Source organism: Brachyhypopomus gauderio, unplaced genomic scaffold (assembly GCF_052324685.1).
Source record: "Brachyhypopomus gauderio isolate BG-103 unplaced genomic scaffold, BGAUD_0.2 sc44, whole genome shotgun sequence".
Classification (NCBI taxonomy): Eukaryota; Metazoa; Chordata; class Actinopteri; order Gymnotiformes; family Hypopomidae; genus Brachyhypopomus; species Brachyhypopomus gauderio.
The window spans coordinates 93006-120013 of record NW_027506870.1 but is presented as its reverse complement, the minus strand read 5'-3'; the positions used below and the strand labels follow the sequence as shown (position 1 = coordinate 120013).

Sequence of the window (27008 nt, the reverse complement as noted above, 5' to 3'; positions counted from 1 at the left end):
CAAACTCAGCAAAGGACAAGAGTCCTTACGTGTAGCCCGCTCTAGAAGCACCCAGTGCGTATTGATTTTGCCGTCGCTGGCAAGACTCCTTCTGCCGTTTGTCAACAGTTTTAAGGCTTTTTATGCTCCTAGCTAGGTTTAGAGATCGAATAGAATGAATAAAGCCATGACTGATTCTGTGATGGATTAGATCTTGTTCACATAGAACATCATGGAAAGCCCCAGTCTTTTAAATGCATTGATCAATGTAGGAAATAGGAAAGAATGAAACGTTTAAGTGTGTACATAAATATACTGCATTTCAGGCAAAATACAACTAAACCTGTCTACCCACACTGTCTATAATGCCATACCAACAGGTGGAGCTCAAGCACTGACAAGCTACTGTGAAGCAAAATGTAATTGCTTGTTTTATTTCTTCTTTTTTTCCACAAAATGTATCAGGGGAGAGCGCGAACGCAGTCCCCCACTACCAGAAATTATGCAGTCAAGATTCCCGCATTTGGGGAATTCGCAAGGGTCAGCACAGCCTGAGTGCAATGGCTGAGCCTCACCTTGGGTGAACCACCTTCCTGATCATGGTCTCACCCCTGCCAGGTAAGTATGACTTGGAAATGCAGCTGTACAAGAACCCTTTCCCCTTGTCAGAACACAGGAAAAGGAAAACATGGGCAGAGGGGAGGGCGGGTCAGAGCCTGACAGACAGGGGGCGGGGTTGCAGGGCAATGGGCGGGCACTTGATTACAGGAAAGGGAAAATGATTGGAACACATTTTGGTCTTGCATGTCAAACTCAGCAAAGGACAAGAGTCCTTACGTGTAGCCCGCTCTAGAAGCACCCAGTGCGTATTGATTTTGCCGTCGCTGGCAAGACTCCTTCTGCCGTTTGTCAACAGTTTTAAGGCTTTTTATGCTCCTAGCTAGGTTTAGAGATCGAATAGAATGAATAAAGCCATGACTGATTCTGTGATGGATTAGATCTTGTTCACATAGAACATCATGGAAAGCCCCAGTCTTTTAAATGCATTGATCAATGTAGGAAATAGGAAAGAATGAAACGTTTAAGTGTGTACATAAATATACTGCATTTCAGGCAAAATACAACTAAACCTGTCTACCCACACTGTCTATAATGCCATACCAACAGGTGGAGCTCAAGCAATGACAAGCTACTGTGAAGCAAATTGTAATTGCTTGTTTTATTTCTTCTTTTTTTCCACAGAATGTATCAGGGGAGAGCGCGAACGCAGTCCCCCACTACCAGAAATTATGCAGTCGAGATTCCTGCATTTGGGGAATTCGCAAGGGTCAGCACAGCCTGAGTGCAATGGCTGAGCCTCACCTTGGGCGAACCACCTTCCTGATCATGGTCTCACCCCTGCCAGGTAAGTATGACTTGGAAATGCAGCTGTACAAGAACCCTTTCCCCTTGTCAGAACACAGGAAAAGGAAAACATGGGCAGAGGGGAGGGCGGGTCAGAGCCTGACAGACAGGGGGCGGGGTTGCAGGGCAATGGGCGGGCACTTGATTACAGGAAAGGGAAAATGATTGGAAAACATTTTGGTCTTGCACGTCAAACTCAGCAAAGGACAAGAGTCCTTACGTGTAGCCCGCTCTAGAAGCACCCAGTGCGTATTGATTTTGCCGTCGCTGGCAAGACTCCTTCTGCCGTTTGTCAACAGTTTTAAGGCTTTTATGCTCCTAGCTAGGTTTAGAGATCGAATAGAATGAATAAAGCCATGACTGATTCTGTGATGGATTAGATCTTGTTCACATAGAACATCATGGAAAGCCCCAGTCTTTTAAATGCATTGATCAATGTAGGAAATAGGAAAGAATGAAACGTTTAAGTGTGTACATAAATATACTGCATTTCAGGCAAAATACAACTAAACCTGTCTACCCACACTGTCTATAATGCCATACCAACAGGTGGAGCTCAAGCACTGACAAGCTACTGTGAAGCAAATTGTAATTGCTTGTTTTATTTCTTCTTTTTTTCCACAGAATGTATCAGGGGAGAGCGCGAACGCCGTCCCCCACTACCAGAAATTATGCAGTCGAGATTCCCGCATTTGGGGAATTCGCAAGGGTCAGCACAGCCTGAGTGCAATGGCTGAGCCTCACCTTGGGTGAACCACCTTCCTGATCATGGTCTCACCCCTGCCAGGTAAGTATGACTTGGAAATGCAGCTGTACAAGAACCCTTTCCCCTTGTCAGAACACAGGAAAAGGAAAACATGGGCAGAGGGGAGGGCGGGTCAGAGCCTGACAGACAGGGGGCGGGGTTGCAGGGCAATGGGCGGGCACTTGATTACAGGAAAGGGAAAATGATTGGAAAACATTTTGGTCTTGCACGTCAAACTCAGCAAAGGACAAGAGTCCTTACGTGTAGCCCGCTCTAGAAGCACCCAGTGCGTATTGATTTTGCCGTCGCTGGCAAGACTCCTTCTGCCGTTTGTCAACAGTTTTAAGGCTTTTTATGCTCCTAGCTAGGTTTAGAGATCGAATAGAATGAATAAAGCCATGACTGATTCTGTGATGGATTAGATCTTGTTCACATAGAACATCATGGAAAGCCCCAGTCTTTTAAATGCATTGATCAATGTAGGAAATAGGAAAGAATGAAACGTTTAAGCGTGTACATAAATATACTGCATTTCAGGCAAAATACAACTAAACCTGTCTACCCACACTGTCTATAATGCCATACCAACAGGTGGAGCTCAAGCACTGACAAGCTACTGTGAAGCAAATTGTAATTGCTTGTTTTATTTCTTCTTTTTTTCCACAGAATGTATCAGGGGAGAGCGCGAACGCAGTCCCCCACTACCAGAAATTATGCAGTCGAGATTCCCGCATTTGGGGAATTCGCAAGGGTCAGCACAGCCTGAGTGCAATGGCTGAGCCTCACCTTGGGCGAACCACCTTCCTGATCATGGTCTCACCCCTGCCAGGTAAGTATGACTTGGAAATGCAGCTGTACAAGAACCCTTTCCCCTTGTCAGAACACAGGAAAAGGAAAACATGGGCAGAGGGGAGGGCGGGTCAGAGCCTGACAGACAGGGGGCGGGGTTGCAGGGCAATGGGCGGGCACTTGATTACAGGAAAGGGAAAATGATTGGAAAACATTTTGGTCTTGCACGTCAAACTCAGCAAAGGACAAGAGTCCTTACGTGTAGCCCGCTCTAGAAGCACCCAGTGCGTATTGATTTTGCCGTCGCTGGCAAGACTCCTTCTGCCGTTTGTCAACAGTTTTAAGGCTTTTTATGCTCCTAGCTAGGTTTAGAGATCGAATAGAATGAATAAAGCCATGACTGATTCTGTGATGGATTAGATCTTGTTCACATAGAACATCATGGAAAGCCCCAGTCTTTTAAATGCATTGATCAATGTAGGAAATAGGAAAGAATGAAACGTTTAAGTGTGTACATAAATATACTGCATTTCAGGCAAAATACAACTAAACCTGTCTACCCACACTGTCTATAATGCCATACCAACAGGTGGAGCTCAAGCACTGACAAGCTACTGTGAAGCAAAATGTAATTGCTTGTTTTATTTCTTCTTTTTTTCCACAAAATGTATCAGGGGAGAGCGCGAACGCAGTCCCCCACTACCAGAAATTATGCAGTCGAGATTCCCGCATTTGGGGAATTCGCAAGGGTCAGCACAGCCTGAGTGCAATGGCTGAGCCTCACCTTGGGCGAACCACCTTCCTGATCATGGTCTCACCCCTGCCAGGTAAGTATGACTTGGAAATGCAGCTGTACAAGAACCCTTTCCCCTTGTCAGAACACAGGAAAAGGAAAACATGGGCAGAGGGGAGGGCGGGTCAGAGCCTGACAGACAGGGGGCGGGGTTGCAGGGCAATGGGCGGGCACTTGATTACAGGAAAGGGAAAATGATTGGAAAACATTTTGGTCTTGCACGTCAAACTCAGCAAAGGACAAGAGTCCTTACGTGTAGCCCGCTCTAGAAGCACCCAGTGCGTATTGATTTTGCCGTCGCTGGCAAGACTCCTTCTGCCGTTTGTCAACAGTTTTAAGGCTTTTATGCTCCTAGCTAGGTTTAGAGATCGAATAGAATGAATAAAGCCATGACTGATTCTGTGATGGATTAGATCTTGTTCACATAGAACATCATGGAAAGCCCCAGTCTTTTAAATGCATTGATCAATGTAGGAAATAGGAAAGAATGAAACGTTTAAGTGTGTACATAAATATACTGCATTTCAGGCAAAATACAACTAAACCTGTCTACCCACACTGTCTATAATGCCATACCAACAGGTGGAGCTCAAGCACTGACAAGCTACTGTGAAGCAAATTGTAATTGCTTGTTTTATTTCTTCTTTTTTTCCACAGAATGTATCAGGGGAGAGCGCGAACGCAGTCCCCCACTACCAGAAATTATGCAGTCGAGATTCCCCCATTTGGGGAATTCGCAAGGGTCAGCACAGCCTGAGTGCAATGGCTGAGCCTCACCTTGGGCGAACCACCTTCCTGATCATGGTCTCACCCCTGCCAGGTAAGTATGACTTGGAAATGCAGCTGTACAAGAACCCTTTCCCCTTGTCAGAACACAGGAAAAGGAAAACATGGGCAGAGGGGAGGGCGGGTCAGAGCCTGACAGACAGGGGGCGGGGTTGCAGGGCAATGGGCGGGCACTTGATTACAGGAAAGGGAAAATGATTGGAAAACATTTTGGTCTTGCACGTCAAACTCAGCAAAGGACAAGAGTCCTTACGTGTAGCCCACTCTAGAAGCACCCAGTGCGTATTGATTTTGCCGTCGCTGGCAAGACTCCTTCTGCCGTTTGTCAACAGTTTTAAGGCTTTTATGCTCCTAGCTAGGTTTAGAGATCGAATAGAATGAATAAAGCCATGACTGATTCTGTGATGGATTAGATCTTGTTCACATAGAACATCATGGAAAGCCCCAGTCTTTTAAATGCATTGATCAATGTAGGAAATAGGAAAGAATGAAACGTTTAAGTGTGTACATAAATATACTGCATTTCAGGCAAAATACAACTAAAGCTGTCTACCCCCACTGTCTATAATGCCATACCAACAGGTGGAGCTCAAGCACTGACAAGCTACTGTGAAGCAAGTTGTAATTGCTTGTTTTATTTCTTCTTTTTTTCCACAAAATGTATCAGGGGAGAGCGCGAACGCAGTCCCCACTACCAGAAATTATGCAGTCGAGATTCCCCCATTTGGGGAATTCGCAAGGGTCAGCACAGCCTGAGTGCAATGGCTGAGCCTCACCTTGGGCGAACCACCTTCCTGATCATGGTCTCACCCCTGCCAGGTAAGTATGACTTGGAAATGCAGCTGTACAAGAACCCTTTCCCCTTGTCAGAACACAGGAAAAGGAAAACATGGGCAGAGGGGAGGGCGGGTCAGAGCCTGACAGACAGGGGGCGGGGTTGCAGGGCAATGGGCGGGCACTTGATTACAGGAAAGGGAAAATGATTGGAAAACATTTTGGTCTTGCACGTCAAACTCAGCAAAGGACAAGAGTCCTTACGTGTAGCCCGCTCTAGAAGCACCCAGTGCGTATTGATTTTGCCGTCGCTGGCAAGACTCCTTCTGCCGTTTGTCAACAGTTTTAAGGCTTTTTATGCTCCTAGCTAGGTTTAGAGATCGAATAGAATGAATAAAGCCATGACTGATTCTGTGATGGATTAGATCTTGTTCACATAGAACATCATGGAAAGCCCCAGTCTTTTAAATGCATTGATCAATGTAGGAAATAGGAAAGAATGAAACGTTTAAGTGTGTACATAAATATACTGCATTTCAGGCAAAATACAACTAAACTTGTCTACCCCCACTGTCTATAATGCCATACCAACAGGTGGAGCTCAAGCACTGACAAGCTACTGTGAAGCAAATTGTAATTGCTTGTTTTATTTCTTCTTTTTTTCCACAAAATGTATCAGGGGAGAGCGCGAACGCAGTCCCCCACTACCAGAAATTATGCAGTCGAGATTCCCGCATTTGGGGAATTCGCAAGGGTCAGCACAGCCTGAGTGCAATGGCTGAGCCTCACCTTGGGCGAACCACCTTCCTGATCATGGTCTCACCCCTGCCAGGTAAGTATGACTTGGAAATGCAGCTGTACAAGAACCCTTTCCCCTTGTCAGAACACAGGAAAAGGAAAACATGGGCAGAGGGGAGGGCGGGTCAGAGCCTGACAGACAGGGGGCGGGGTTGCAGGGCAATGGGCGGGCACTTGATTACAGGAAAGGGAAAATGATTGGAAAACATTTTGGTCTTGCACGTCAAACTCAGCAAAGGACAAGAGTCCTTACGTGTAGCCCGCTCTAGAAGCACCCAGTGCGTATTGATTTTGCCGTCGCTGGCAAGACTCCTTCTGCCGTTTGTCAACAGTTTTAAGGCTTTTATGCTCCTAGCTAGGTTTAGAGATCGAATAGAATGAATAAAGCCATGACTGATTCTGTGATGGATTAGATCTTGTTCACATAGAACATCATGGAAAGCCCCAGTCTTTTAAATGCATTGATCAATGTAGGAAATAGGAAAGAATGAAACGTTTAAGTGTGTACATAAATATACTGCATTTCAGGCAAAATACAACTAAACCTGTCTACCCACACTGTCTATAATGCCATACCAACAGGTGGAGCTCAAGCACTGACAAGCTACTGTGAAGCAAGTTGTAATTGCTTGTTTTATTTCTTCTTTTTTTCCACAAAATGTATCAGGGGAGAGCATGAACGCAGTCCCCCACTACCAGAAATTATGCAGTCGAGATTCCCGCATTTGGGGAATTCGCAAGGGTCAGCACAGCCTGAGTGCAATGGCTGAGCCTCACCTTGGGCGAACCACCTTCCTGATCATGGTCTCACCCCTGCCAGGTAAGTATGACTTGGAAATGCAGCTGTACAAGAACCCTTTCCCCTTGTCAGAACACAGGAAAAGGAAAACATGGGCAGAGGGGAGGGCGGGTCAGGGCCTGACAGACAGGGGGCGGGGTTGCAGGGCAATGGGCGGGCACTTGATTACAGGAAAGGGAAAATGATTGGAAAACATTTTGGTCTTGCACGTCAAACTCAGCAAAGGACAAGAGTCCTTACGTGTAGCCCGCTCTAGAAGCACCCAGTGCGTATTGATTTTGCCGTCGCTGGCAAGACTCCTTCTGCCGTTTGTCAACAGTTTTAAGGCTTTTTATGCTCCTAGCTAGGTTTAGAGATCGAATAGAATGAATAAAGCCATGACTGATTCTGTGATGGATTAGATCTTGTTCACATAGAACATCATGGAAAGCCCCAGTCTTTTAAATGCATTGATCAATGTAGGAAATAGGAAAGAATGAAACGTTTAAGTGTGTACATAAATATACTGCATTTCAGGCAAAATACAACTAAACCTGTCTACCCACACTGTCTATAATGCCATACCAACAGGTGGAGCTCAAGCACTGACAAGCTACTGTGAAACAAATTGTAATTGCTTGTTTTATTTCTTCTTTTATTCCACAAAATGTATCAGGGGAGAGCGCGAACGCAGTCCCCCACTACCAGAAATTATGCAGTCGAGATTCCCGCATTTGGGGAATTCGCAAGGGTCAGCACAGCCTGAGTGCAATGGCTGAGCCTCACCTTGGGCGAACCACCTTCCTGATCATGGTCTCACCCCTGCCAGGTAAGTATGACTTGGAAATGCAGCTGTACAAGAACCCTTTCCCCTTGTCAGAACACAGGAAAAGGAAAACATGGGCAGAGGGGAGGGCGGGTCAGAGCCTGACAGACAGGGGGCGGGGTTGCAAGGCAATGGGCGGGCACTTGATTACAGGAAAGGGAAAATGATTGGAACACATTTTGGTCTTGCATGTCAAACTCAGCAAAGGACAAGAGTCCTTACGTGTAGCCCGCTCTAGAAGCACCCAGTGCGTATTGATTTTGCCGTCGCTGGCAAGACTCCTTCTGCCGTTTGTCAACAGTTTTAAGGCTTTTTATGCTCCTAGCTAGGTTTAGAGATCGAATAGAATGAATAAAGCCATGACTGATTCTGTGATGGATTAGATCTTGTTCACATAGAACATCATGGAAAGCCCCAGTCTTTTAAATGCATTGATCAATGTAGGAAATAGGAAAGAATGAAACGTTTAAGTGTGTACATAAATATACTGCATTTCAGGCAAAATACAACTAAACCTGTCTACCCACACTGTCTATAATGCCATACCAACAGGTGGAGCTCAAGCACTGACAAGCTACTGTGAAGCAAATTGTAATTGCTTGTTTTATTTCTTCTTTTTTTCCACAGAATGTATCAGGGGAGAGCGCGAACGCAGTCCCCCACTACCAGAAATTATGCAGTCGAGATTCCCGCATTTGGGGAATTCGCAAGGGTCAGCACAGCCTGAGTGCAATGGCTGAGCCTCACCTTGGGCGAACCACCTTCCTGATCATGGTCTCACCCCTGCCAGGTAAGTATGACTTGGAAATGCAGCTGTACAAGAACCCTTTCCCCTTGTCAGAACACAGGAAAAGGAAAACATGGGCAGAGGGGAGGGCGGGTCAGAGCCTGACAGACAGGGGGCGGGGTTGCAGGGCAATGGGCGGGCACTTGATTACAGGAAAGGGAAAATGATTGGAAAACATTTTGGTCTTGCACGTCAAACTCAGCAAAGGACAAGAGTCCTTACGTGTAGCCCGCTCTAGAAGCACCCAGTGCGTATTGATTTTGCCGTCGCTGGCAAGACTCCTTCTGCCGTTTGTCAACAGTTTTAAGGCTTTTTATGCTCCTAGCTAGGTTTAGAGATCGAATAGAATGAATAAAGCCATGACTGATTCTGTGATGGATTAGATCTTGTTCACATAGAACATCATGGAAAGCCCCAGTCTTTTAAATGCATTGATCAATGTAGGAAATAGGAAAGAATGAAACGTTTAAGTGTGTACATAAATATACTGCATTTCAGGCAAAATACAACTAAACCTGTCTACCCACACTGTCTATAATGCCATACCAACAGGTGGAGCTCAAGCAATGACAAGCTACTGTGAAGCAAATTGTAATTGCTTGTTTTATTTCTTCTTTTTTTCCACAGAATGTATCAGGGGAGAGCGCGAACGCAGTCCCCCACTACCAGAAATTATGCAGTCGAGATTCCTGCATTTGGGGAATTCGCAAGGGTCAGCACAGCCTGAGTGCAATGGCTGAGCCTCACCTTGGGCGAACCACCTTCCTGATCATGGTCTCACCCCTGCCAGGTAAGTATGACTTGGAAATGCAGCTGTACAAGAACCCTTTCCCCTTGTCAGAACACAGGAAAAGGAAAACATGGGCAGAGGGGAGGGCGGGTCAGAGCCTGACAGACAGGGGGCGGGGTTGCAGGGCAATGGGCGGGCACTTGATTACAGGAAAGGGAAAATGATTGGAAAACATTTTGGTCTTGCACGTCAAACTCAGCAAAGGACAAGAGTCCTTACGTGTAGCCCGCTCTAGAAGCACCCAGTGCGTATTGATTTTGCCGTCGCTGGCAAGACTCCTTCTGCCGTTTGTCAACAGTTTTAAGGCTTTTTATGCTCCTAGCTAGGTTTAGAGATCGAATAGAATGAATAAAGCCATGACTGATTCTGTGATGGATTAGATCTTGTTCACATAGAACATCATGGAAAGCCCCAGTCTTTTAAATGCATTGATCAATGTAGGAAATAGGAAAGAATGAAACGTTTAAGTGTGTACATAAATATACTGCATTTCAGGCAAAATACAACTAAACCTGTCTACCCACACTGTCTATAATGCCATACCAACAGGTGGAGCTCAAGCACTGACAAGCTACTGTGAAGCAAATTGTAATTGCTTGTTTTATTTCTTCTTTTTTTCCACAAAATGTATCAGGGGAGAGCGCGAACGCAGTCCCCCACTACCAGAAATTATGCAGTCGAGATTCCCGCATTTGGGGAATTCGCAAGGGTCAGCACAGCCTGAGTGCAATGGCTGAGCCTCACCTTGGACGAACCACCTTCCTGATCATGGTCTCACCCCTGCCAGGTAAGTATGACTTGGAAATGCAGCTGTACAAGAACCCTTTCCCCTTGTCAGAACACAGGAAAAGGAAAACATGGGCAGAGGGGAGGGCGGGTCAGAGCCTGACAGACAGGGGGCGGGGTTGCAGGGCAATGGGCGGGCACTTGATTACAGGAAAGGGAAAATGATTGGAACACATTTTGGTCTTGCATGTCAAACTCAGCAAAGGACAAGAGTCCTTACGTGTAGCCCGCTCTAGAAGCACCCAGTGCGTATTGATTTTGCCGTCGCTGGCAAGACTCCTTCTGCCGTTTGTCAACAGTTTTAAGGCTTTTTATGCTCCTAGCTAGGTTTAGAGATCGAATAGAATGAATAAAGCCATGACTGATTCTGTGATGGATTAGATCTTGTTCACATAGAACATCATGGAAAGCCCCAGTCTTTTAAATGCATTGATCAATGTAGGAAATAGGAAAGAATGAAACGTTTAAGTGTGTACATAAATATACTGCATTTCAGGCAAAATACAACTAAACCTGTCTACCCACACTGTCTATAATGCCATACCAACAGGTGGAGCTCAAGCACTGACAAGCTACTGTGAAGCAAAATGTAATTGCTTGTTTTATTTCTTCTTTTTTTCCACAAAATGTATCAGGGGAGAGCGCGAACGCAGTCCCCCACTACCAGAAATTATGCAGTCAAGATTCCCGCATTTGGGGAATTCGCAAGGGTCAGCACAGCCTGAGTGCAATGGCTGAGCCTCACCTTGGGTGAACCACCTTCCTGATCATGGTCTCACCCCTGCCAGGTAAGTATGACTTGGAAATGCAGCTGTACAAGAACCCTTTCCCCTTGTCAGAACACAGGAAAAGGAAAACATGGGCAGAGGGGAGGGCGGGTCAGAGCCTGACAGACAGGGGGCGGGGTTGCAGGGCAATGGGCGGGCACTTGATTACAGGAAAGGGAAAATGATTGGAACACATTTTGGTCTTGCATGTCAAACTCAGCAAAGGACAAGAGTCCTTACGTGTAGCCCGCTCTAGAAGCACCCAGTGCGTATTGATTTTGCCGTCGCTGGCAAGACTCCTTCTGCCGTTTGTCAACAGTTTTAAGGCTTTTTATGCTCCTAGCTAGGTTTAGAGATCGAATAGAATGAATAAAGCCATGACTGATTCTGTGATGGATTAGATCTTGTTCACATAGAACATCATGGAAAGCCCCAGTCTTTTAAATGCATTGATCAATGTAGGAAATAGGAAAGAATGAAACGTTTAAGTGTGTACATAAATATACTGCATTTCAGGCAAAATACAACTAAACCTGTCTACCCACACTGTCTATAATGCCATACCAACAGGTGGAGCTCAAGCACTGACAAGCTACTGTGAAGCAAATTGTAATTGCTTGTTTTATTTCTTCTTTTTTTCCACAGAATGTATCAGGGGAGAGCGCGAACGCAGTCCCCCACTACCAGAAATTATGCAGTCGAGATTCCTGCATTTGGGGAATTCGCAAGGGTCAGCACAGCCTGAGTGCAATGGCTGAGCCTCACCTTGGGCGAACCACCTTCCTGATCATGGTCTCACCCCTGCCAGGTAAGTATGACTTGGAAATGCAGCTGTACAAGAACCCTTTCCCCTTGTCAGAACACAGGAAAAGGAAAACATGGGCAGAGGGGAGGGCGGGTCAGAGCCTGACAGACAGGGGGCGGGGTTGCAGGGCAATGGGCGGGCACTTGATTACAGGAAAGGGAAAATGATTGGAAAACATTTTGGTCTTGCACGTCAAACTCAGCAAAGGACAAGAGTCCTTACGTGTAGCCCGCTCTAGAAGCACCCAGTGCGTATTGATTTTGCCGTCGCTGGCAAGACTCCTTCTGCCGTTTGTCAACAGTTTTAAGGCTTTTATGCTCCTAGCTAGGTTTAGAGATCGAATAGAATGAATAAAGCCATGACTGATTCTGTGATGGATTAGATCTTGTTCACATAGAACATCATGGAAAGCCCCAGTCTTTTAAATGCATTGATCAATGTAGGAAATAGGAAAGAATGAAACGTTTAAGTGTGTACATAAATATACTGCATTTCAGGCAAAATACAACTAAACCTGTCTACCCACACTGTCTATAATGCCATACCAACAGGTGGAGCTCAAGCACTGACAAGCTACTGTGAAGCAAATTGTAATTGCTTGTTTTATTTCTTCTTTTTTTCCACAGAATGTATCAGGGGAGAGCGCGAACGCAGTCCCCCACTACCAGAAATTATGCAGTCGAGATTCCTGCATTTGGGGAATTCGCAAGGGTCAGCACAGCCTGAGTGCAATGGCTGAGCCTCACCTTGGGTGAACCACCTTCCTGATCATGGTCTCACCCCTGCCAGGTAAGTATGACTTGGAAATGCAGCTGTACAAGAACCCTTTCCCCTTGTCAGAACACAGGAAAAGGAAAACATGGGCAGAGGGGAGGGCGGGTCAGAGCCTGACAGACAGGGGGCGGGGTTGCAGGGCAATGGGCGGGCACTTGATTACAGGAAAGGGAAAATGATTGGAAAACATTTTGGTCTTGCACGTCAAACTCAGCAAAGGACAAGAGTCCTTACGTGTAGCCCGCTCTAGAAGCACCCAGTGCGTATTGATTTTGCCGTCGCTGGCAAGACTCCTTCTGCCGTTTGTCAACAGTTTTAAGGCTTTTTATGCTCCTAGCTAGGTTTAGAGATCGAATAGAATGAATAAAGCCATGACTGATTCTGTGATGGATTAGATCTTGTTCACATAGAACATCATGGAAAGCCCCAGTCTTTTAAATGCATTGATCAATGTAGGAAATAGGAAAGAATGAAACGTTTAAGCGTGTACATAAATATACTGCATTTCAGGCAAAATACAACTAAACCTGTCTACCCACACTGTCTATAATGCCATACCAACAGGTGGAGCTCAAGCACTGACAAGCTACTGTGAAGCAAATTGTAATTGCTTGTTTTATTTCTTCTTTTTTTCCACAGAATGTATCAGGGGAGAGCGCGAACGCAGTCCCCCACTACCAGAAATTATGCAGTCGAGATTCCCGCATTTGGGGAATTCGCAAGGGTCAGCACAGCCTGAGTGCAATGGCTGAGCCTCACCTTGGGCGAACCACCTTCCTGATCATGGTCTCACCCCTGCCAGGTAAGTATGACTTGGAAATGCAGCTGTACAAGAACCCTTTCCCCTTGTCAGAACACAGGAAAAGGAAAACATGGGCAGAGGGGAGGGCGGGTCAGAGCCTGACAGACAGGGGGCGGGGTTGCAGGGCAATGGGCGGGCACTTGATTACAGGAAAGGGAAAATGATTGGAAAACATTTTGGTCTTGCACGTCAAACTCAGCAAAGGACAAGAGTCCTTACGTGTAGCCCGCTCTAGAAGCACCCAGTGCGTATTGATTTTGCCGTCGCTGGCAAGACTCCTTCTGCCGTTTGTCAACAGTTTTAAGGCTTTTTATGCTCCTAGCTAGGTTTAGAGATCGAATAGAATGAATAAAGCCATGACTGATTCTGTGATGGATTAGATCTTGTTCACATAGAACATCATGGAAAGCCCCAGTCTTTTAAATGCATTGATCAATGTAGGAAATAGGAAAGAATGAAACGTTTAAGTGTGTACATAAATATACTGCATTTCAGGCAAAATACAACTAAACCTGTCTACCCACACTGTCTATAATGCCATACCAACAGGTGGAGCTCAAGCACTGACAAGCTACTGTGAAGCAAAATGTAATTGCTTGTTTTATTTCTTCTTTTTTTCCACAAAATGTATCAGGGGAGAGCGCGAACGCAGTCCCCCACTACCAGAAATTATGCAGTCGAGATTCCCGCATTTGGGGAATTCGCAAGGGTCAGCACAGCCTGAGTGCAATGGCTGAGCCTCACCTTGGGCGAACCACCTTCCTGATCATGGTCTCACCCCTGCCAGGTAAGTATGACTTGGAAATGCAGCTGTACAAGAACCCTTTCCCCTTGTCAGAACACAGGAAAAGGAAAACATGGGCAGAGGGGAGGGCGGGTCAGAGCCTGACAGACAGGGGGCGGGGTTGCAGGGCAATGGGCGGGCACTTGATTACAGGAAAGGGAAAATGATTGGAAAACATTTTGGTCTTGCACGTCAAACTCAGCAAAGGACAAGAGTCCTTACGTGTAGCCCGCTCTAGAAGCACCCAGTGCGTATTGATTTTGCCGTCGCTGGCAAGACTCCTTCTGCCGTTTGTCAACAGTTTTAAGGCTTTTATGCTCCTAGCTAGGTTTAGAGATCGAATAGAATGAATAAAGCCATGACTGATTCTGTGATGGATTAGATCTTGTTCACATAGAACATCATGGAAAGCCCCAGTCTTTTAAATGCATTGATCAATGTAGGAAATAGGAAAGAATGAAACGTTTAAGTGTGTACATAAATATACTGCATTTCAGGCAAAATACAACTAAACCTGTCTACCCACACTGTCTATAATGCCATACCAACAGGTGGAGCTCAAGCACTGACAAGCTACTGTGAAGCAAATTGTAATTGCTTGTTTTATTTCTTCTTTTTTTCCACAGAATGTATCAGGGGAGAGCGCGAACGCAGTCCCCCACTACCAGAAATTATGCAGTCGAGATTCCCGCATTTGGGGAATTCGCAAGGGTCAGCACAGCCTGAGTGCAATGGCTGAGCCTCACCTTGGGCGAACCACCTTCCTGATCATGGTCTCACCCCTGCCAGGTAAGTATGACTTGGAAATGCAGCTGTACAAGAACCCTTTCCCCTTGTCAGAACACAGGAAAAGGAAAACATGGGCAGAGGGGAGGGCGGGTCAGAGCCTGACAGACAGGGGGCGGGGTTGCAGGGCAATGGGCGGGCACTTGATTACAGGAAAGGGAAAATGATTGGAAAACATTTTGGTCTTGCACGTCAAACTCAGCAAAGGACAAGAGTCCTTACGTGTAGCCCACTCTAGAAGCACCCAGTGCGTATTGATTTTGCCGTCGCTGGCAAGACTCCTTCTGCCGTTTGTCAACAGTTTTAAGGCTTTTATGCTCCTAGCTAGGTTTAGAGATCGAATAGAATGAATAAAGCCATGACTGATTCTGTGATGGATTAGATCTTGTTCACATAGAACATCATGGAAAGCCCCAGTCTTTTAAATGCATTGATCAATGTAGGAAATAGGAAAGAATGAAACGTTTAAGTGTGTACATAAATATACTGCATTTCAGGCAAAATACAACTAAAGCTGTCTACCCCCACTGTCTATAATGCCATACCAACAGGTGGAGCTCAAGCACTGACAAGCTACTGTGAAGCAAGTTGTAATTGCTTGTTTTATTTCTTCTTTTTTTCCACAAAATGTATCAGGGGAGAGCGCGAACGCAGTCCCCACTACCAGAAATTATGCAGTCGAGATTCCCCCATTTGGGGAATTCGCAAGGGTCAGCACAGCCTGAGTGCAATGGCTGAGCCTCACCTTGGGCGAACCACCTTCCTGATCATGGTCTCACCCCTGCCAGGTAAGTATGACTTGGAAATGCAGCTGTACAAGAACCCTTTCCCCTTGTCAGAACACAGGAAAAGGAAAACATGGGCAGAGGGGAGGGCGGGTCAGAGCCTGACAGACAGGGGGCGGGGTTGCAGGGCAATGGGCGGGCACTTGATTACAGGAAAGGGAAAATGATTGGAAAACATTTTGGTCTTGCACGTCAAACTCAGCAAAGGACAAGAGTCCTTACGTGTAGCCCGCTCTAGAAGCACCCAGTGCGTATTGATTTTGCCGTCGCTGGCAAGACTCCTTCTGCCGTTTGTCAACAGTTTTAAGGCTTTTTATGCTCCTAGCTAGGTTTAGAGATCGAATAGAATGAATAAAGCCATGACTGATTCTGTGATGGATTAGATCTTGTTCACATAGAACATCATGGAAAGCCCCAGTCTTTTAAATGCATTGATCAATGTAGGAAATAGGAAAGAATGAAACGTTTAAGTGTGTACATAAATATACTGCATTTCAGGCAAAATACAACTAAACTTGTCTACCCCCACTGTCTATAATGCCATACCAACAGGTGGAGCTCAAGCACTGACAAGCTACTGTGAAGCAAATTGTAATTGCTTGTTTTATTTCTTCTTTTTTTCCACAAAATGTATCAGGGGAGAGCGCGAACGCAGTCCCCCACTACCAGAAATTATGCAGTCGAGATTCCCGCATTTGGGGAATTCGCAAGGGTCAGCACAGCCTGAGTGCAATGGCTGAGCCTCACCTTGGGCGAACCACCTTCCTGATCATGGTCTCACCCCTGCCAGGTAAGTATGACTTGGAAATGCAGCTGTACAAGAACCCTTTCCCCTTGTCAGAACACAGGAAAAGGAAAACATGGGCAGAGGGGAGGGCGGGTCAGAGCCTGACAGACAGGGGGCGGGGTTGCAGGGCAATGGGCGGGCACTTGATTACAGGAAAGGGAAAATGATTGGAAAACATTTTGGTCTTGCACGTCAAACTCAGCAAAGGACAAGAGTCCTTACGTGTAGCCCGCTCTAGAAGCACCCAGTGCGTATTGATTTTGCCGTCGCTGGCAAGACTCCTTCTGCCGTTTGTCAACAGTTTTAAGGCTTTTATGCTCCTAGCTAGGTTTAGAGATCGAATAGAATGAATAAAGCCATGACTGATTCTGTGATGGATTAGATCTTGTTCACATAGAACATCATGGAAAGCCCCAGTCTTTTAAATGCATTGATCAATGTAGGAAATAGGAAAGAATGAAACGTTTAAGTGTGTACATAAATATACTGCATTTCAGGCAAAATACAACTAAAGCTGTCTACCCACACTGTCTATAATGCCATACCAACAGGTGGAGCTCAAGCACTGACAAGCTACTGTGAAGCAAATTGTAATTGCTTGTTTTATTTCTTCTTTTTTTCCACAAAATGTATCAGGGGAGAGCGCGAACGCAGTCCCCCACTACCAGAAATTATGCAGTCGAGATTCCCGCATTTGGGGAATTCGCAAGGGTCAGCACAGCCTGAGTGCAATGGCTGAGCCTCACCTTGGGCGAACGACCTTCCTGATCATGGTCTCACCCCTGCCAGGTAAGTATGACTTGGAAATGCAGCTGTACAAGAACCCTTTCCCCTTGTCAGAACACAGGAAAAGGAAAACATGGGCAGAGGGGAGGGCGGGTCAGAGCCTGACAGACAGGGGGCGGGGTTGCAGGGCAATGGGCGGGCACTTGATTACAGGAAAGGGAAAATGATTGGAAAACATTTTGGTCTTGCACGTCAAACTCAGCAAAGGACAAGAGTCCTTACGTGTAGCCCGCTCTAGAAGCACCCAGTGCGTATTGATTTTGCCGTCGCTGGCAAGACTCCTGCCGTTTGTCAACAGTTTTAAGGCTTTTTATGCTCCTAGCTAGGTTTAGAGATCGAATAGAATGAATAAAGCCATGACTGATTCTGTGATGGATTAGATCTTGTTCACATAGAACATCATGGAAAGCCCCAGTCTTTTAAATGCATTGATCAATGTAGGAAATAGGAAAGAATGAAACGTTTAAGTGTGTACATAAATATACTGCATTTCAGGCAAAATACAACTAAAGCTGTCTACCCCCACTGTCTATAATGCCATACCAACAGGTGGAGCTCAAGCACTGACAAGCTACTGTGAAGCAAGTTGTAATTGCTTGTTTTATTTCTTCTTTTTTTCCACAAAATGTATCAGGGGAGAGCGCGAACGCAGTCCCCCACTACCAGAAATTATGCAGTCGAGACTCCCGCATTTGGGGAATTCGCAAGGGTCAGCACAGCCTGAGTGCAATGGCTGAGCCTCACCTTGGGCGAACCACCTTCCTGATCATGGTCTCACCCCTGCCAGGTAAGTATGACTTGGAAATGCAGCTGTACAAGAACCCTTTCCCCTTGTCAGAACACAGGAAAAGGAAAACATGGGCAGAGGGGAGGGCGGGTCAGAGCCTGACAGACAGGGGGCGGGGTTGCAAGGCAATGGGCGGGCACTTGATTACAGGAAAGGGAAAATGATTGGAACACATTTTGGTCTTGCATGTCAAACTCAGCAAAGGACAAGAGTCCTTACGTGTAGCCCGCTCTAGAAGCACCCAGTGCGTATTGATTTTGCCGTCGCTGGCAAGACTCCTTCTGCCGTTTGTCAACAGTTTTAAGGCTTTTTATGCTCCTAGCTAGGTTTAGAGATCGAATAGAATGAATAAAGCCATGACTGATTCTGTGATGGATTAGATCTTGTTCACATAGAACATCATGGAAAGCCCCAGTCTTTTAAATGCATTGATCAATGTAGGAAATAGGAAAGAATGAAACGTTTAAGTGTGTACATAAATATACTGCATTTCAGGCAAAATACAACTAAACCTGTCTACCCACACTGTCTATAATGCCATACCAACAGGTGGAGCTCAAGCACTGACAAGCTACTGTGAAGCAAATTGTAATTGCTTGTTTTATTTCTTCTTTTTTTCCACAGAATGTATCAGGGGAGAGCGCGAACGCAGTCCCCCACTACCAGAAATTATGCAGTCGAGATTCCCGCATTTGGGGAATTCGCAAGGGTCAGCACAGCCTGAGTGCAATGGCTGAGCCTCACCTTGGGCGAACCACCTTCCTGATCATGGTCTCACCCCTGCCAGGTAAGTATGACTTGGAAATGCAGCTGTACAAGAACCCTTTCCCCTTGTCAGAACACAGGAAAAGGAAAACATGGGCAGAGGGGAGGGCGGGTCAGAGCCTGACAGACAGGGGGCGGGGTTGCAGGGCAATGGGCGGGCACTTGATTACAGGAAAGGGAAAATGATTGGAAAACATTTTGGTCTTGCACGTCAAACTCAGCAAAGGACAAGAGTCCTTACGTGTAGCCCGCTCTAGAAGCACCCAGTGCGTATTGATTTTGCCGTCGCTGGCAAGACTCCTTCTGCCGTTTGTCAACAGTTTTAAGGCTTTTTATGCTCCTAGCTAGGTTTAGAGATCGAATAGAATGAATAAAGCCATGACTGATTCTGTGATGGATTAGATCTTGTTCACATAGAACATCATGGAAAGCCCCAGTCTTTTAAATGCATTGATCAATGTAGGAAATAGGAAAGAATGAAACGTTTAAGTGTGTACATAAATATACTGCATTTCAGGCAAAATACAACTAAACCTGTCTACCCACACTGTCTATAATGCCATACCAACAGATGGAGCTCAAGCAATGACAAGCTACTGTGAAGCAAATTGTAATTGCTTGTTTTATTTCTTCTTTTTTTCCACAGAATGTATCAGGGGAGAGCGCGAACGCAGTCCCCCACTACCAGAAATTATGCAGTCGAGATTCCTGCATTTGGGGAATTCGCAAGGGTCAGCACAGCCTGAGTGCAATGGCTGAGCCTCACCTTGGGCGAACCACCTTCCTGATCATGGTCTCACCCCTGCCAGGTAAGTATGACTTGGAAATGCAGCTGTACAAGAACCCTTTCCCCTTGTCAGAACACAGGAAAAGGAAAACATGGGCAGAGGGGAGGGCGGGTCAGAGCCTGACAGACAGGGGGCGGGGTTGCAGGGCAATGGGCGGGCACTTGATTACAGGAAAGGGAAAATGATTGGAAAACATTTTGGTCTTGCACGTCAAACTCAGCAAAGGACAAGAGTCCTTACGTGTAGCCCGCTCTAGAAGCACCCAGTGCGTATTGATTTTGCCGTCGCTGGCAAGACTCCTTCTGCCGTTTGTCAACAGTTTTAAGGCTTTTTATGCTCCTAGCTAGGTTTAGAGATCGAATAGAATGAATAAAGCCATGACTGATTCTGTGATGGATTAGATCTTGTTCACATAGAACATCATGGAAAGCCCCAGTCTTTTAAATGCATTGATCAATGTAGGAAATAGGAAAGAATGAAACGTTTAAGTGTGTACATAAATATACTGCATTTCAGGCAAAATACAACTAAACCTGTCTACCCACACTGTCTATAATGCCATACCAACAGGTGGAGCTCAAGCACTGACAAGCTACTGTGAAGCAAATTGTAATTGCTTGTTTTATTTCTTCTTTTTTTCCACAAAATGTATCAGGGGAGAGTGCGAACGCAGTCCCCCACTACCAGAAATTATGCAGTCGAGATTCCCGCATTTGGGGAATTCGCAAGGGTCAGCACAGCCTGAGTGCAATGGCTGAGCCTCACCTTGGACGAACCACCTTCCTGATCATGGTCTCACCCCTGCCAGGTAAGTATGACTTGGAAATGCAGCTGTACAAGAACCCTTTCCCCTTGTCAGAACACAGGAAAAGGAAAACATGGGCAGAGGGGAGGGCGGGTCAGAGCCTGACAGACAGGGGGCGGGGTTGCAGGGCAATGGGCGGGCACTTGATTACAGGAAAGGGAAAATGATTGGAAAACATTTTGGTCTTGCACGTCAAACTCAGCAAAGGACAAGAGTCCTTACGTGTAGCCCGCTCTAGAAGCACCCAGTGCGTATTGATTTTGCCGTCGCTGGCAAGACTCCTTCTGCCGTTTGTCAACAGTTTTAAGGCTTTTATGCTCCTAGCTAGGTTTAGAGATCGAATAGAATGAATAAAGCCATGACTGATTCTGTGATGGATTAGATCTTGTTCACATAGAACATCATGGAAAGCCCCAGTCTTTTAAATGCATTGATCAATGTAGGAAATAGGAAAGAATGAAACGTTTAAGTGTGTACATAAATATACTGCATTTCAGGCAAAATACAACTAAACCTGTCTACCCACACTGTCTATAATGCCATACCAACAGGTGGAGCTCAAGCACTGACAAGCTACTGTGAAGCAAATTGTAATTGCTTGTTTTATTTCTTCTTTTTTTCCACAGAATGTATCAGGGGAGAGCGCGAACGCAGTCCCCCACTACCAGAAATTATGCAGTCGAGATTCCCGCATTTGGGGAATTCGCAAGGGTCAGCACAGCCTGAGTGCAATGGCTGAGCCTCACCTTGGGTGAACCACCTTCCTGATCATGGTCTCACCCCTGCCAGGTAAGTATGACTTGGAAATGCAGCTGTACAAGAACCCTTTCCCCTTGTCAGAACACAGGAAAAGGAAAACATGGGCAGAGGGGAGGGCGGGTCAGAGCCTGACAGACAGGGGGCGGGGTTGCAGGGCAATGGGCGGGCACTTGATTACAGGAAAGGGAAAATGATTGGAAAACATTTTGGTCTTGCACGTCAAACTCAGCAAAGGACAAGAGTCCTTACGTGTAGCCCGCTCTAGAAGCACCCAGTGCGTATTGATTTTGCCGTCGCTGGCAAGACTCCTTCTGCCGTTTGTCAACAGTTTTAAGGCTTTTTATGCTCCTAGCTAGGTTTAGAGATCGAATAGAATGAATAAAGCCATGACTGATTCTGTGATGGATTAGATCTTGTTCACATAGAACATCATGGAAAGCCCCAGTCTTTTAAATGCATTGATCAATGTAGGAAATAGGAAAGAATGAAACGTTTAAGCGTGTACATAAATATACTGCATTTCAGGCAAAATACAACTAAACCTGTCTACCCACACTGTCTATAATGCCATACCAACAGGTGGAGCTCAAGCACTGACAAGCTACTGTGAAGCAAGTTGTAATTGCTTGTTTTATTTCTTCTTTTTTTCCACAGAATGTATCAGGGGAGAGCGCGAACGCAGTCCCCCACTACCAGAAATTATGCAGTCGAGATTCCCGCATTTGGGGAATTCGCAAGGGTCAGCACAGCCTGAGTGCAATGGCTGAGCCTCACCTTGGGCGAACCACCTTCCTGATCATGGTCTCACCCCTGCCAGGTAAGTATGACTTGGAAATGCAGCTGTACAAGAACCCTTTCCCCTTGTCAGAACACAGGAAAAGGAAAACATGGGCAGAGGGGAGGGCGGGTCAGAGCCTGACAGACAGGGGGCGGGGTTGCAGGGCAATGGGCGGGCACTTGATTACAGGAAAGGGAAAATGATTGGAAAACATTTTGGTCTTGCACGTCAAACTCAGCAAAGGACAAGAGTCCTTACGTGTAGCCCGCTCTAGAAGCACCCAGTGCGTATTGATTTTGCCGTCGCTGGCAAGACTCCTTCTGCCGTTTGTCAACAGTTTTAAGGCTTTTTATGCTCCTAGCTAGGTTTAGAGATCGAATAGAATGAATAAAGCCATGACTGATTCTGTGATGGATTAGATCTTGTTCACATAGAACATCATGGAAAGCCCCAGTCTTTTAAATGCATTGATCAATGTAGGAAATAGGAAAGAATGAAACGTTTAAGTGTGTACATAAATATACTGCATTTCAGGCAAAATACAACTAAACCTGTCTACCCACACTGTCTATAATGCCATACCAACAGGTGGAGCTCAAGCACTGACAAGCTACTGTGAAGCAAATTGTAATTGCTTGTTTTATTTCTTCTTTTTTTCCACAAAATGTATCAGGGGAGAGCGCGAACGCAGTCCCCCACTACCAGAAATTATGCAGTCGAGATTCCCGCATTTGGGGAATTCGCAAGGGTCAGCACAGCCTGAGTGCAATGGCTGAGCCTCACCTTGGGCGAACCACCTTCCTGATCATGGTCTCACCCCTGCCAGGTAAGTATGACTTGGAAATGCAGCTGTACAAGAACCCTTTCCCCTTGTCAGAACACAGGAAAAGGAAAACATGGGCAGAGGGGAGGGCGGGTCAGAGCCTGACAGACAGGGGGCGGGGTTGCAGGGCAATGGGCGGGCACTTGATTACAGGAAAGGGAAAATGATTGGAAAACATTTTGGTCTTGCACGTCAAACTCAGCAAAGGACAAGAGTCCTTACGTGTAGCCCGCTCTAGAAGCACCCAGTGCGTATTGATTTTGCCGTCGCTGGCAAGACTCCTTCTGCCGTTTGTCAACAGTTTTAAGGCTTTTTATGCTCCTAGCTAGGTTTAGAGATCGAATAGAATGAATAAAGCCATGACTGATTCTGTGATGGATTAGATCTTGTTCACATAGAACATCATGGAAAGCCCCAGTCTTTTAAATGCATTGATCAATGTAGGAAATAGGAAAGAATGAAACGTTTAAGTGTGTACATAAATATACTGCATTTCAGGCAAAATACAACTAAACCTGTCTACCCACACTGTCTATAATGCCATACCAACAGGTGGAGCTCAAGCACTGACAAGCTACTGTGAAGCAAAATGTAATTGCTTGTTTTATTTCTTCTTTTTTTCCACAAAATGTATCAGGGGAGAGCGCGAACGCAGTCCCCCACTACCAGAAATTATGCAGTCGAGATTCCCGCATTTGGGGAATTCGCAAGGGTCAGCACAGCCTGAGTGCAATGGCTGAGCCTCACCTTGGGCGAACCACCTTCCTGATCATGGTCTCACCCCTGCCAGGTAAGTATGACTTGGAAATGCAGCTGTACAAGAACCCTTTCCCCTTGTCAGAACACAGGAAAAGGAAAACATGGGCAGAGGGGAGGGCGGGTCAGAGCCTGACAGACAGGGGGCGGGGTTGCAGGGCAATGGGCGGGCACTTGATTACAGGAAAGGGAAAATGATTGGAAAACATTTTGGTCTTGCACGTCAAACTCAGCAAAGGACAAGAGTCCTTACGTGTAGCCCGCTCTAGAAGCACCCAGTGCGTATTGATTTTGCCGTCGCTGGCAAGACTCCTTCTGCCGTTTGTCAACAGTTTTAAGGCTTTTATGCTCCTAGCTAGGTTTAGAGATCGAATAGAATGAATAAAGCCATGACTGATTCTGTGATGGATTAGATCTTGTTCACATAGAACATCATGGAAAGCCCCAGTCTTTTAAATGCATTGATCAATGTAGGAAATAGGAAAGAATGAAACGTTTAAGTGTGTACATAAATATACTGCATTTCAGGCAAAATACAACTAAACCTGTCTACCCACACTGTCTATAATGCCATACCAACAGGTGGAGCTCAAGCACTGACAAGCTACTGTGAAGCAAATTGTAATTGCTTGTTTTATTTCTTCTTTTTTTCCACAGAATGTATCAGGGGAGAGCGCGAACGCAGTCCCCCACTACCAGAAATTATGCAGTCGAGATTCCCGCATTTGGGGAATTCGCAAGGGTCAGCACAGCCTGAGTGCAATGGCTGAGCCTCACCTTGGGCGAACCACCTTCCTGATCATGGTCTCACCCCTGCCAGGTAAGTATGACTTGGAAATGCAGCTGTACAAGAACCCTTTCCCCTTGTCAGAACACAGGAAAAGGAAAACATGGGCAGAGGGGAGGGCGGGTCAGAGCCTGACAGACAGGGGGCGGGGTTGCAGGGCAATGGGCGGGCACTTGATTACAGGAAAGGGAAAATGATTGGAAAACATTTTGGTCTTGCACGTCAAACTCAGCAAAGGACAAGAGTCCTTACGTGTAGCCCACTCTAGAAGCACCCAGTGCGTATTGATTTTGCCGTCGCTGGCAAGACTCCTTCTGCCGTTTGTCAACAGTTTTAAGGCTTTTATGCTCCTAGCTAGGTTTAGAGATCGAATAGAATGAATAAAGCCATGACTGATTCTGTGATGGATTAGATCTTGTTCACATAGAACATCATGGAAAGCCCCAGTCTTTTAAATGCATTGATCAATGTAGGAAATAGGAAAGAATGAAACGTTTAAGTGTGTACATAAATATACTGCATTTCAGGCAAAATACAACTAAAGCTGTCTACCCCCACTGTCTATAATGCCATACCAACAGGTGGAGCTCAAGCACTGACAAGCTACTGTGAAGCAAGTTGTAATTGCTTGTTTTATTTCTTCTTTTTTTCCACAAAATGTATCAGGGGAGAGCGCGAACGCAGTCCCCACTACCAGAAATTATGCAGTCGAGATTCCCCCATTTGGGGAATTCGCAAGGGTCAGCACAGCCTGAGTGCAATGGCTGAGCCTCACCTTGGGCGAACCACCTTCCTGATCATGGTCTCACCCCTGCCAGGTAAGTATGACTTGGAAATGCAGCTGTACAAGAACCCTTTCCCCTTGTCAGAACACAGGAAAAGGAAAACATGGGCAGAGGGGAGGGCGGGTCAGAGCCTGACAGACAGGGGGCGGGGTTGCAGGGCAATGGGCGGGCACTTGATTACAGGAAAGGGAAAATGATTGGAAAACATTTTGGTCTTGCACGTCAAACTCAGCAAAGGACAAGAGTCCTTACGTGTAGCCCGCTCTAGAAGCACCCAGTGCGTATTGATTTTGCCGTCGCTGGCAAGACTCCTTCTGCCGTTTGTCAACAGTTTTAAGGCTTTTTATGCTCCTAGCTAGGTTTAGAGATCGAATAGAATGAATAAAGCCATGACTGATTCTGTGATGGATTAGATCTTGTTCACATAGAACATCATGGAAAGCCCCAGTCTTTTAAATGCATTGATCAATGTAGGAAATAGGAAAGAATGAAACGTTTAAGTGTGTACATAAATATACTGCATTTCAGGCAAAATACAACTAAACTTGTCTACCCCCACTGTCTATAATGCCATACCAACAGGTGGAGCTCAAGCACTGACAAGCTACTGTGAAGCAAATTGTAATTGCTTGTTTTATTTCTTCTTTTTTTCCACAAAATGTATCAGGGGAGAGCGCGAACGCAGTCCCCCACTACCAGAAATTATGCAGTCGAGATTCCCGCATTTGGGGAATTCGCAAGGGTCAGCACAGCCTGAGTGCAATGGCTGAGCCTCACCTTGGGCGAACCACCTTCCTGATCATGGTCTCACCCCTGCCAGGTAAGTATGACTTGGAAATGCAGCTGTACAAGAACCCTTTCCCCTTGTCAGAACACAGGAAAAGGAAAACATGGGCAGAGGGGAGGGCGGGTCAGAGCCTGACAGACAGGGGGCGGGGTTGCAGGGCAATGGGCGGGCACTTGATTACAGGAAAGGGAAAATGATTGGAAAACATTTTGGTCTTGCACGTCAAACTCAGCAAAGGACAAGAGTCCTTACGTGTAGCCCGCTCTAGAAGCACCCAGTGCGTATTGATTTTGCCGTCGCTGGCAAGACTCCTTCTGCCGTTTGTCAACAGTTTTAAGGCTTTTATGCTCCTAGCTAGGTTTAGAGATCGAATAGAATGAATAAAGCCATGACTGATTCTGTGATGGATTAGATCTTGTTCACATAGAACATCATGGAAAGCCCCAGTCTTTTAAATGCATTGATCAATGTAGGAAATAGGAAAGAATGAAACGTTTAAGTGTGTACATAAATATACTGCATTTCAGGCAAAATACAACTAAACCTGTCTACCCACACTGTCTATAATGCCATACCAACAGGTGGAGCTCAAGCACTGACAAGCTACTGTGAAGCAAATTGTAATTGCTTGTTTTATTTCTTCTTTTTTTCCACAAAATGTATCAGGGGAGAGCGCGAACGCAGTCCCCCACTACCAGAAATTATGCAGTCGAGATTCCCGCATTTGGGGAATTCGCAAGGGTCAGCACAGCCTGAGTGCAATGGCTGAGCCTCACCTTGGGCGAACGACCTTCCTGATCATGGTCTCACCCCTGCCAGGTAAGTATGGCTTGGAAATGCAGCTGTACAAGAACCCTTTCCCCTTGTCAGAACACAGGAAAAGGAAAACATGGGCAGAGGGGAGGGCGGGTCAGAGCCTGACAGACAGGGGGCGGGGTTGCAGGGCAATGGGCGGGCACTTGATTACAGGAAAGGGAAAATGATTGGAAAACATTTTGGTCTTGCACGTCAAACTCAGCAAAGGACAAGAGTCCTTACGTGTAGCCCGCTCTAGAAGCACCCAGTGCGTATTGATTTTGCCGTCGCTGGCAAGACTCCTGCCGTTTGTCAACAGTTTTAAGGCTTTTTATGCTCCTAGCTAGGTTTAGAGATCGAATAGAATGAATAAAGCCATGACTGATTCTGTGATGGATTAGATCTTGTTCACATAGAACATCATGGAAAGCCCCAGTCTTTTAAATGCATTGATCAATGTAGGAAATAGGAAAGAATGAAAT

At 46.0% G+C, this 27008-nt stretch overlaps 34 non-coding genes across 34 annotated transcripts; all 34 read right to left on the bottom strand.

Annotated features, from left to right (window-relative positions):
• Window positions 1-441: 441 nt before the first annotated feature.
• Window positions 442-605, bottom strand: LOC143486371 (U1 spliceosomal RNA). The gene has a single exon (XR_013123362.1). It is a non-coding gene; the product is annotated as a U1 spliceosomal RNA (small nuclear RNA).
• A 623-nt stretch (window positions 606-1228) lies between these two features.
• On the bottom strand, window positions 1229-1392 carry LOC143486449 (U1 spliceosomal RNA). Its single transcript, XR_013123437.1, has one exon. It is a non-coding gene; the product is annotated as a U1 spliceosomal RNA (small nuclear RNA).
• A 622-nt stretch (window positions 1393-2014) lies between these two features.
• On the bottom strand, window positions 2015-2178 carry LOC143486345 (U1 spliceosomal RNA). The gene has a single exon (XR_013123336.1). It is a non-coding gene; the product is annotated as a U1 spliceosomal RNA (small nuclear RNA).
• Window positions 2179-2801: 623 nt separating this feature from the next.
• On the bottom strand, window positions 2802-2965 carry LOC143486213 (U1 spliceosomal RNA). The gene has a single exon (XR_013123208.1). It is a non-coding gene; the product is annotated as a U1 spliceosomal RNA (small nuclear RNA).
• A 623-nt stretch (window positions 2966-3588) lies between these two features.
• LOC143486212 (U1 spliceosomal RNA) lies at window positions 3589-3752 on the bottom strand. Its single transcript, XR_013123207.1, has one exon. It is a non-coding gene; the product is annotated as a U1 spliceosomal RNA (small nuclear RNA).
• Window positions 3753-4374: 622 nt separating this feature from the next.
• Window positions 4375-4538, bottom strand: LOC143486311 (U1 spliceosomal RNA). Its single transcript, XR_013123302.1, has one exon. It is a non-coding gene; the product is annotated as a U1 spliceosomal RNA (small nuclear RNA).
• A 622-nt stretch (window positions 4539-5160) lies between these two features.
• Window positions 5161-5323, bottom strand: LOC143486422 (U1 spliceosomal RNA). The gene has a single exon (XR_013123412.1). It is a non-coding gene; the product is annotated as a U1 spliceosomal RNA (small nuclear RNA).
• Window positions 5324-5946: 623 nt separating this feature from the next.
• Window positions 5947-6110, bottom strand: LOC143486211 (U1 spliceosomal RNA). The gene has a single exon (XR_013123206.1). It is a non-coding gene; the product is annotated as a U1 spliceosomal RNA (small nuclear RNA).
• Window positions 6111-6732: 622 nt separating this feature from the next.
• LOC143486453 (U1 spliceosomal RNA) lies at window positions 6733-6896 on the bottom strand. The gene has a single exon (XR_013123441.1). It is a non-coding gene; the product is annotated as a U1 spliceosomal RNA (small nuclear RNA).
• A 623-nt stretch (window positions 6897-7519) lies between these two features.
• LOC143486210 (U1 spliceosomal RNA) lies at window positions 7520-7683 on the bottom strand. The gene has a single exon (XR_013123205.1). It is a non-coding gene; the product is annotated as a U1 spliceosomal RNA (small nuclear RNA).
• A 623-nt stretch (window positions 7684-8306) lies between these two features.
• LOC143486209 (U1 spliceosomal RNA) lies at window positions 8307-8470 on the bottom strand. Its single transcript, XR_013123204.1, has one exon. It is a non-coding gene; the product is annotated as a U1 spliceosomal RNA (small nuclear RNA).
• Window positions 8471-9093: 623 nt separating this feature from the next.
• LOC143486448 (U1 spliceosomal RNA) lies at window positions 9094-9257 on the bottom strand. Its single transcript, XR_013123436.1, has one exon. It is a non-coding gene; the product is annotated as a U1 spliceosomal RNA (small nuclear RNA).
• Window positions 9258-9880: 623 nt separating this feature from the next.
• Window positions 9881-10044, bottom strand: LOC143486383 (U1 spliceosomal RNA). The gene has a single exon (XR_013123374.1). It is a non-coding gene; the product is annotated as a U1 spliceosomal RNA (small nuclear RNA).
• Window positions 10045-10667: 623 nt separating this feature from the next.
• On the bottom strand, window positions 10668-10831 carry LOC143486370 (U1 spliceosomal RNA). Its single transcript, XR_013123361.1, has one exon. It is a non-coding gene; the product is annotated as a U1 spliceosomal RNA (small nuclear RNA).
• Window positions 10832-11454: 623 nt separating this feature from the next.
• Window positions 11455-11618, bottom strand: LOC143486446 (U1 spliceosomal RNA). Its single transcript, XR_013123434.1, has one exon. It is a non-coding gene; the product is annotated as a U1 spliceosomal RNA (small nuclear RNA).
• A 622-nt stretch (window positions 11619-12240) lies between these two features.
• Window positions 12241-12404, bottom strand: LOC143486433 (U1 spliceosomal RNA). Its single transcript, XR_013123422.1, has one exon. It is a non-coding gene; the product is annotated as a U1 spliceosomal RNA (small nuclear RNA).
• A 623-nt stretch (window positions 12405-13027) lies between these two features.
• Window positions 13028-13191, bottom strand: LOC143486208 (U1 spliceosomal RNA). The gene has a single exon (XR_013123203.1). It is a non-coding gene; the product is annotated as a U1 spliceosomal RNA (small nuclear RNA).
• Window positions 13192-13814: 623 nt separating this feature from the next.
• LOC143486206 (U1 spliceosomal RNA) lies at window positions 13815-13978 on the bottom strand. Its single transcript, XR_013123201.1, has one exon. It is a non-coding gene; the product is annotated as a U1 spliceosomal RNA (small nuclear RNA).
• A 622-nt stretch (window positions 13979-14600) lies between these two features.
• Window positions 14601-14764, bottom strand: LOC143486204 (U1 spliceosomal RNA). The gene has a single exon (XR_013123200.1). It is a non-coding gene; the product is annotated as a U1 spliceosomal RNA (small nuclear RNA).
• Window positions 14765-15386: 622 nt separating this feature from the next.
• Window positions 15387-15549, bottom strand: LOC143486421 (U1 spliceosomal RNA). Its single transcript, XR_013123411.1, has one exon. It is a non-coding gene; the product is annotated as a U1 spliceosomal RNA (small nuclear RNA).
• Window positions 15550-16172: 623 nt separating this feature from the next.
• LOC143486203 (U1 spliceosomal RNA) lies at window positions 16173-16336 on the bottom strand. The gene has a single exon (XR_013123199.1). It is a non-coding gene; the product is annotated as a U1 spliceosomal RNA (small nuclear RNA).
• Window positions 16337-16958: 622 nt separating this feature from the next.
• On the bottom strand, window positions 16959-17122 carry LOC143486471 (U1 spliceosomal RNA). Its single transcript, XR_013123458.1, has one exon. It is a non-coding gene; the product is annotated as a U1 spliceosomal RNA (small nuclear RNA).
• Window positions 17123-17742: 620 nt separating this feature from the next.
• Window positions 17743-17906, bottom strand: LOC143486354 (U1 spliceosomal RNA). The gene has a single exon (XR_013123345.1). It is a non-coding gene; the product is annotated as a U1 spliceosomal RNA (small nuclear RNA).
• Window positions 17907-18529: 623 nt separating this feature from the next.
• LOC143486202 (U1 spliceosomal RNA) lies at window positions 18530-18693 on the bottom strand. The gene has a single exon (XR_013123198.1). It is a non-coding gene; the product is annotated as a U1 spliceosomal RNA (small nuclear RNA).
• Window positions 18694-19316: 623 nt separating this feature from the next.
• LOC143486445 (U1 spliceosomal RNA) lies at window positions 19317-19480 on the bottom strand. The gene has a single exon (XR_013123433.1). It is a non-coding gene; the product is annotated as a U1 spliceosomal RNA (small nuclear RNA).
• Window positions 19481-20103: 623 nt separating this feature from the next.
• Window positions 20104-20267, bottom strand: LOC143486486 (U1 spliceosomal RNA). The gene has a single exon (XR_013123472.1). It is a non-coding gene; the product is annotated as a U1 spliceosomal RNA (small nuclear RNA).
• A 622-nt stretch (window positions 20268-20889) lies between these two features.
• Window positions 20890-21053, bottom strand: LOC143486641 (U1 spliceosomal RNA). The gene has a single exon (XR_013123575.1). It is a non-coding gene; the product is annotated as a U1 spliceosomal RNA (small nuclear RNA).
• Window positions 21054-21676: 623 nt separating this feature from the next.
• LOC143486201 (U1 spliceosomal RNA) lies at window positions 21677-21840 on the bottom strand. The gene has a single exon (XR_013123197.1). It is a non-coding gene; the product is annotated as a U1 spliceosomal RNA (small nuclear RNA).
• A 623-nt stretch (window positions 21841-22463) lies between these two features.
• On the bottom strand, window positions 22464-22627 carry LOC143486200 (U1 spliceosomal RNA). The gene has a single exon (XR_013123196.1). It is a non-coding gene; the product is annotated as a U1 spliceosomal RNA (small nuclear RNA).
• Window positions 22628-23250: 623 nt separating this feature from the next.
• LOC143486199 (U1 spliceosomal RNA) lies at window positions 23251-23414 on the bottom strand. Its single transcript, XR_013123195.1, has one exon. It is a non-coding gene; the product is annotated as a U1 spliceosomal RNA (small nuclear RNA).
• A 622-nt stretch (window positions 23415-24036) lies between these two features.
• On the bottom strand, window positions 24037-24200 carry LOC143486198 (U1 spliceosomal RNA). The gene has a single exon (XR_013123194.1). It is a non-coding gene; the product is annotated as a U1 spliceosomal RNA (small nuclear RNA).
• A 622-nt stretch (window positions 24201-24822) lies between these two features.
• LOC143486420 (U1 spliceosomal RNA) lies at window positions 24823-24985 on the bottom strand. Its single transcript, XR_013123410.1, has one exon. It is a non-coding gene; the product is annotated as a U1 spliceosomal RNA (small nuclear RNA).
• A 623-nt stretch (window positions 24986-25608) lies between these two features.
• Window positions 25609-25772, bottom strand: LOC143486197 (U1 spliceosomal RNA). The gene has a single exon (XR_013123193.1). It is a non-coding gene; the product is annotated as a U1 spliceosomal RNA (small nuclear RNA).
• A 622-nt stretch (window positions 25773-26394) lies between these two features.
• Window positions 26395-26558, bottom strand: LOC143486469 (U1 spliceosomal RNA). The gene has a single exon (XR_013123456.1). It is a non-coding gene; the product is annotated as a U1 spliceosomal RNA (small nuclear RNA).
• Window positions 26559-27008: the final 450 nt, after the last annotated feature.